The following is a 7712-nucleotide window of genomic DNA, read 5'->3' as shown; positions in this document are numbered from 1 at the left end:
GTAATTCGCCGGCAAAATCCCTGTGCCTAGTCCCCGTTTGCAACTGTAATGTTGAAAATCATCAGCTGAGCCTTAGTTGCCTAAATTTCACCAAAAGACTGCACTTTGTTCGTGCAATCGTGAACCAGTTGCTCAAATTATACCTACTTGCTATAAGAGAGAGATTGAGACCAGACATTAGTCTTATCTACACCTTAAAGCAGTATTTCAATTGCTGCAGCTGATCATTTATCCTTTATCCCTGAATAATTCACATTTCTCTGTCAAAGAAAACTCCTTTGTGTTGCTCTGCATAGCAACTCCATCTATAATCCTAGGAGAAACCATGGATCCACCAGTAGCTCCTATAGCGTTGAACATTGCTCCATTGAATGCCCCTCAGAGAGAATTGGAGTGGCAACCTCTGGCAGACATGGACTATCAAATCTCAGAGGAAATGCTAATGAGAACCAAGTTCCACATCCACCTGCTCAATGAATTGAAGGCCAAACATGACACTGGAACAGATGTGCTGGGCATATGGGACTCTTTTCTCCCTATATTCAAGCTTCCTCAGGTCAATCAGTTCCCTGATTTGATCCACCTATGTGCTGAAAACTATGACCCTACTCAGAGGGCAGTTCTTGACCCTTCAGGCGCAGCTGTGTTCTATATCACCCCAGAAGCTATCAAAGATATGCTCTGCTTCAGGACTGAGAAGAAACTGGTCCCTCTATCACTTGTAGACCTGATAAATCAAGGAGCCAGATTGACAGATGCTCAGGTCACCAAATTAAATAAGTTGTACATTGACTCTGACTCTGTGAAGTATCCTCCTATCAATCAAGTATACCTCAATCAATTGGGCATAGACCTTGCAGACATGATTAGTCCCATCTTGGGCTACAATTCAATTGAGTTTGTTGATCAAACTGTGATGGTAATGATGCTCATGTTTGCCCCTGGCAAGTCTCCTACCTGCTATGACTATGCCACCTATATAGCAGACAAAATACATGAGCAATTAATGAACCTGGCAAGAGAAAGAGTGTTCAAATACACCTCTTACATTTACCACTTAATCTTATATCATCAACATCAGAAGTTCTCTTTCCCAATCAAAAGAGTGGATGCCCAAGGCAATCCAAGATTAGTGGTCTATTGGTCCTCTGCTTTCCACTGTAGATCCGAGTCTCCTTATACTTATTGTGAGTTCATAGATCTCTTCATCCACCCAGCTATGTCTATGTTGATGAGCTCACCTCCTCCAAGGCTCACTGATGACATGCAAAGGATCCTTCAGTAATCCAAATCATACAGCATTGGAGACTGGTACTTTTACCAGAACCACACCGTCATCAGGATATATGGGTGTGAATTGCCTCCTTACAGACTACCCAGATATGTGCCTATGAGGTTGTTTGCCCTAGAATATTTCAGGCAGTTTGGCAACGTTGATGTGCTTCACTTTTCAGGCAAAGTTAAGAAAGCACAGTTGAAGGTCAGGAACCAACTTGGCCACTTTGTCTATAACAAAAGGGAGGAAGGTTGGAAAGAAGCAGACAGGATGCTTGAGTCCCTTGGCCTTCAAACCAGTTTCCTTTGGAAACCTTATGACCCCAATCACTTCATAGCTTTGAGAAGGCTCAAATATAAGCTGTCTGGCTATGATCATGTAAAGATTCCTCACATTGAAAAATATGCAAACCAAGTAAAATGGAGGAGAGGAACCTTAGAAGAGCCTGTTACACAAGAAGAGCTGAATCAAAGAGCGGTGAGGAATCTAAAGAAGATGGCTGACCTTGAACTTTGTTCACAGGTGTTTTCCCTTCCAAGCACACAAGTGGGAGCAGTTGCATCCTCCTCGACTGCAAATCAGCAAGCACCCAAAGCCACTGAAGATATATCTAGCAAAGGCCAGGAAAAGGAAATGGAGACCGAACAGCCACCTCATGAGAAGGTGCAGCAACAACAGCAGCAGGTAGAACAACAACAACAACAGGAATTATAGCAAGAAGAAGGGCAGCATGACAAAGAGCATCCCCCACAGCAAGAAGGGGCAATTGAGGCCCCAATTTTCACTGAACAGCAGGCACAAAACACGGTGCCTCCTAGGCAAGAAACATCAGCTGAAGCATCAATCCTCCAAACTCCACAAAAGGAGGATATAAGCAGGAAAAGGGATAGAGATACTCCCTTAACCACATCAATAAGTCATGGTGAGAAAAGACAGAGATTGAATCCTTTCTCTGAGGAGGAAATGCCAATAGGGCAGTCTCTGGGCATGGGCCCACCTAGTAGAGAAGCATCTGCTAGCTCATTCCAGCAGGGACAAGACAGAAAAATAGGAGGAGAAGTCAGCTCCTCAAGCCACCAAAGAGAAGCTGAAGTAGGAATCAAACAACAGTTCATAGACATAAAGAGGAGGAATGAGCCAATAAAGATACAACTATATAATCATTTGTTGAAAATGGCTCCCACTAACCAGCAAAGACTGATGTCTGCGTATGATGTTAGTGAAGGCAAAATGATCATGAGTCATTTCTTGCCAGCTGTAGCACAGCCCTAATCCCCTGCAGATTATATAAGGACCAATCTTGAGGTCCTTGCCAAGGACATCCACCCAATGGACAAAATTGAATTACATAAGCAAACGGGTGAGATGGTGTATGCCTCCTTGGCAGACAAAACATTGGACAATTATAGGCTAGAAAATAGCCTTAATAATACAGCTGCCCAACTTGAGTTGGAGAGAGCATCATCTCAAGCAAAGGACAACAGAATAAGGTCCTTAGAAGATATAATTATAGAGATTGGGCATGATCCCAAGGATATCAAGGGCATACAAGAAATATTGAAGTTGAGGGATGCAGACATGGCAGCTTTGAAGAGAAAGATCAAAATTCCAGCCACTATTCACCCTCAAACAGATGAAGTTGCCCAGCAGAGGCATGATCAAGATGCCACAGCTTTGCTGGTATCACTATATAAGCAGCTAATCCAGACTCAAGAAAAGTTGGGAGAATCAGAGGCTGCACAGGCAGCATTATAGGTAGGTTTGAAGCAAAAAGAAGAAGGTCAGACCTCCCAGCCTCCTCCTGAAATAATAAACCTTGAGGAAACTGCTCCAACTACTGTTCCTCCTCCTCAACAAACAGAATAGGCAACACCATCCACCTCAACACCAACAGCAACAATAGAGCAGGCCCCAAGCCTGGACATGCAAAAGCTGAGAAATGAGATTCAGGCCTTGGAAGCACAAATGACAGAACTAAATGAGGCCAGGGAGAAATTAGCCAAGGTAAATGAAAGATATGACAAATCCAAGCAGACCGTGGTAGAAAAGGGCAGGGAAATAAAAGCCCTCAAGGACAGGATAAAAGAGCTAGAGAAGGAGCTCCAACTAGATAAAGTAGTGGCTGAGATCAAGACAGTGCTATGGGCGAATATTGGCCAGTCTATTACTGACCAATGGCAGTATATTGACACAATCCATGAGCAGTTGGAGCTCATTGCAAAAGCACAGAAGGAGATTCAGAGATCAAGGGCAGCTCTAGGCAATATGCCTGAAATTGCCACCAAGATGATCAATGTGCTCAACAATAGGACAAGTGCTCAGTTAGCAACTATGCGAATTTCTAATAGGAATGAGACTATTTTGTTGATAAAGAGGGTCCTTACACTAAGAAACTTAGTGCAGACATTGGAGAGAAGGACCCAAGACATGCAGACCGAGGTGAACAGATTTATGGAAAAATTTGTGGTATTACAGAATCGAGGTCTCCCTGGCTTACTGAACAGTGTAGGGAAACTGCTGACCCATGAGCAGTATGCCAAGAGGGTCAATACATTCACCACAAGTCAGATCACTGAAAGGCCTAGCACCTCAGAAGAAACAGGGCCAGCTACAGGACAAAGTCTCTACAACAGAGTAGAGAATTTATTCTTTATAATGAATGAAATTAATCACCTGTTTGAAGTGCCTCCTAACTTCTATAAATACACAGAGGCAGATGAGACTATGGATGCAATTCTCAGGCATCAACTGCCCACTTAGGAATGGTGGACTAAGGCAATACAGATGATCTTATAGATCAGGAAGCCATTCACTAAATTTTCTTATCGAAAATACAAGGTGGCATGCACAGGAAAAGTTAATAAAATCAGCATGCATAAAAGGTGACAGCTGAGCCAACTCAGCAGAACTTTCGGTTAGCATGTCAAGATGGACAGCTACAGGTGACAGGGCCGAAAAGTTACAGCAGAGCATCCACGAAAGCGCATTTTCCAGCATTTAAAGCAGATCTTTCCAACCGACTCAGTGGCCTCCAAAGGCCAAAATATCTTCTGACTGATAGAAATGAGCATTGATGTTGTATTAAAGGCAACAATAACTTTCTATCTGCTGTTCTGTACAAAGTTGGTGAAATATTTATTTCTCAGATGACTCAACGCCTGAGATATTTTGTATTACAGTTTGTATATATTTGCCCCTCGCATAAGCTTGCAGGGGTTGTTGTTGATTTCTTTGGAAGAAGTTCCTATGTTGTAATCTTCACAAAGTTTAATAACGGAAGGAATGGAATTTCTGAAGTTCTGAGTTGTCTGAATGCGTTCACGGTGTTTGTTGAAGTTGGTAGGATCCCTGTGCATCTCATATACAATAAGTTTTCTGTAACTCTCTTCGTTTGTGTTTCAATCTTTTACAACCCATAAATGTTTCCTAAGTTCTAAGTATCTAGCAGCAAAGAAAAAGAATAGCCTTCAGGATTTATTCATGGAATACCCTGAGCTCAATCTATGTTGTTAATGAATGTTTTTCCTCAGTTATAATCTTGATAAGTGTAATTCTTAATTGCTACACTTTCAGAATATATCTTTCACAGTGACCCTTGTTTCAGGAATTCAAGTTTGCTCCTGAACAATATATTTCACTTTCACAGCATTAGTTTAATGGAGAATTCTTAATTGCTTTTCATTGGCTAAACATGCATCATCATACATCATCACTTAAACTTTAAATTTTGTTTGTTGAGATACCCAATAGGCCCTGCAGTCTGAACATTCCCACTGAAGCATTTCAAACATTTCACAGCTCTAGACTCCATTGCCCAATGAAATACAACTGTCTAAACATTACATCTTAGGCATTGAAAGACATCCTTCAACCAAAACATAAACAAAAACCTGAGCATAATAGCTAGCCTAAAACACTGTCATAACAGAGACAAATCATAAAGAGAGAGCTCTCTCTGATTACAGTTAGGCTAGAAACTATAATCCAAGGATTGGTTAGTGGTTACCCCGGCCGTATTCCCTTGGGAGTCATAGGGAACAACCTGGGTGTTAACATAATTGGCGACTCCGCTGGGGACCCAAGCATACTTTTCAAACCGTTGTCTATTCATAGACAGTGGTTCTAAAAAGGCTTAATCAGTCCCTTAAACAATCCTAAAATATCTTAGAAAATACCAAAAAGAAGTTCAGAAGCTGGCTCCTAAAAGGGAAAACAGGCACACTAGGTCAAACCCTGACCCAAATCCACCAGCCGTGTTTGAGAATCCTAATATAATCCCTAGAATCATTAGGAAGCAGCAAAGGCAGGAAAATCCTATTGATTTGACTCCTGAGACAACCCACCCTGAACCAGTTCCAACCCCAATCAAAGTTCTATTTAGGTCTACCCTTGTCTCCCCCAGTTCACCATCTACATCTCAAAGCCCTCCTTTCACATCTTCACCCACTTCACATATCCCCTTGAACAATACCCTAGGTGCTGCTACACCTCTTAACCCTGTGGTACACACCGTTCCTTTTATCCCAATTGCTCCTGTAAATCCCCCAAACCTTGTGAATATGACTAACAGATATGCACCCTTGCAGCTACCAGCTAATGCTGCAGCTCTACCCCAAGACTACCAAACTAAAATCTCATATTTTGACTCCACTGGCCACTTTACAGCTATTCAGCATGCCAAAAGGATGCAAGACCATTTTGAGACCTATGAAATAGATGATGACAGTGTGAGAATGAGGATGTTTGTTCAAAGTCTGACTGGAGATGTAAGAACTTGGTTTAGATCCCTGAATGCAAATTCCATCACAACTCCTGATGAGCTTTATCAAGCCTTTACTAGCAGATGGGAGAAGAAGAAGGATCCTCTGCACATACTTGGTGAATATGACACTATCAAAAGAGGTCCCCAAGAGACTGTTTTGGAGTATTGTGCAAGATTCAACAATGTATACAACGCAATCCCACAAAATTTAAGACCTCCTCCTGATTTAGCCTTGTACAAATTCCCTGATGGTTTTGACCCTGACATGGCGTATCAATTGAAGGAAAGAGCCCCTGAAACCCTTGAAGAGGCTCAAAAAGTTGTTGTCACAGTAGAGGCTAACCTGATTGCCAAAAGAAACAGGGCAAGATTGGAAAAAAGAACCACTTTTAAAGAGGAACCCTCAGCTTTTGATCAAAAATTGGATGCAATACTCACTGGTATGAAGAGATTGGGTGATAGAGTGGAATCTGTGGAGAGAAAGTCATCATGGGAAGCACCACAAAACAACCCTCCTAGGAATCCAAATTTTAGGAGAACTCAAAATCCAAACGTTGGCAAGGCCAGTTCTGACCCAGACATAAGACCCCCTTTCCAAGAAAACTATGCTGAAACTTCCACATCAAGTGAACCCAATGAAGATTCTCAGATTAATTTAATGGGTCTAGATGGTGAAAGTCAAGTCTTTTTGACACAAGAAGACCATGAGGATGAGGTAATCAAGTTGTTCCCAATCAAATCAGGTGAGTCATTTGACTTCAAACAAGGCTATGACACAGCTGTTTATGAAGTCCATAAGCAATACAAGCTTAGGAGCAGAACTGTAAATGTAACACAGCCTGAAAAGATAAAAGATAATCAGCAACCCAAAAGAACCATAGTTACAGAGCCAATTGACCCAACAGATTCACTTGCAAAAGAAGTAACCATTGAAGAGATCACTGAACCAACTCCCTCAAAACAGTAGCCCATGGCAGCATCATCCTTGCACCCTAACCCAAGTATCACCCCTCAAGAGATGAGCAAGAAGGGCAAGTCTCAAAATCAGGATAAGAATCAAGAAGAAGAGTTAGTGAACAAGGAAATAAATGTCATCCACAGCCAAAAGACCCAATCCGAAAAATCCTTTGACCTAGAAACTGAAATTAGTAAATTGAAGATAGCAATTCCTCTCTCAGAATTGGCCAAACATAGCATTTACAAACAACAAATCAGGAAATCCCTCCAACTTACTAGCAACAAAGATGATGTTAATGTGTTGGACGATACCCCAGAGCTACTTTTTGGCCCTGAGGTGGACGGAAAGACAGCAGGTGTAGGCATTTTACATTTCTATGTCAGCCTGCATGTTCATGACAAGATATTACATAATGCAATGTTTGACTCGGGTGCCTCTCACAACCTGATGCCCAAATTAGTCATGGAAAGACTAAACCTGGATATTACCAGACCATACAAGGACCTGTTCTCCTTTGATTCCAGCCAAGTCAAGTGCTTAGGCCTAATAAAATATCTATGTGTGTCTCTTGTTCAGTACCCAAACAAAACAATTCTAATGGATGTTGTAGTTGCTGACATCCCACCCAAGTATGGGATGCTGTTATCAAGGTCATGGGGGGCTAAACTTCAAGGTTCCCTGCAGTTAGATATGTCATATGCCACCATCACTGTTTT

This window comes from Pinus tabuliformis, chromosome 2_2 (genome assembly GCF_031772625.1).
Source record: "Pinus tabuliformis cultivar Carrire ecotype Pingquan chromosome 2_2, CPIR1, whole genome shotgun sequence".
In the NCBI taxonomy this organism is placed as follows: domain Eukaryota; kingdom Viridiplantae; phylum Streptophyta; class Pinopsida; order Pinales; family Pinaceae; genus Pinus; species Pinus tabuliformis.
This window is presented reverse-complemented; position numbering follows the sequence as displayed.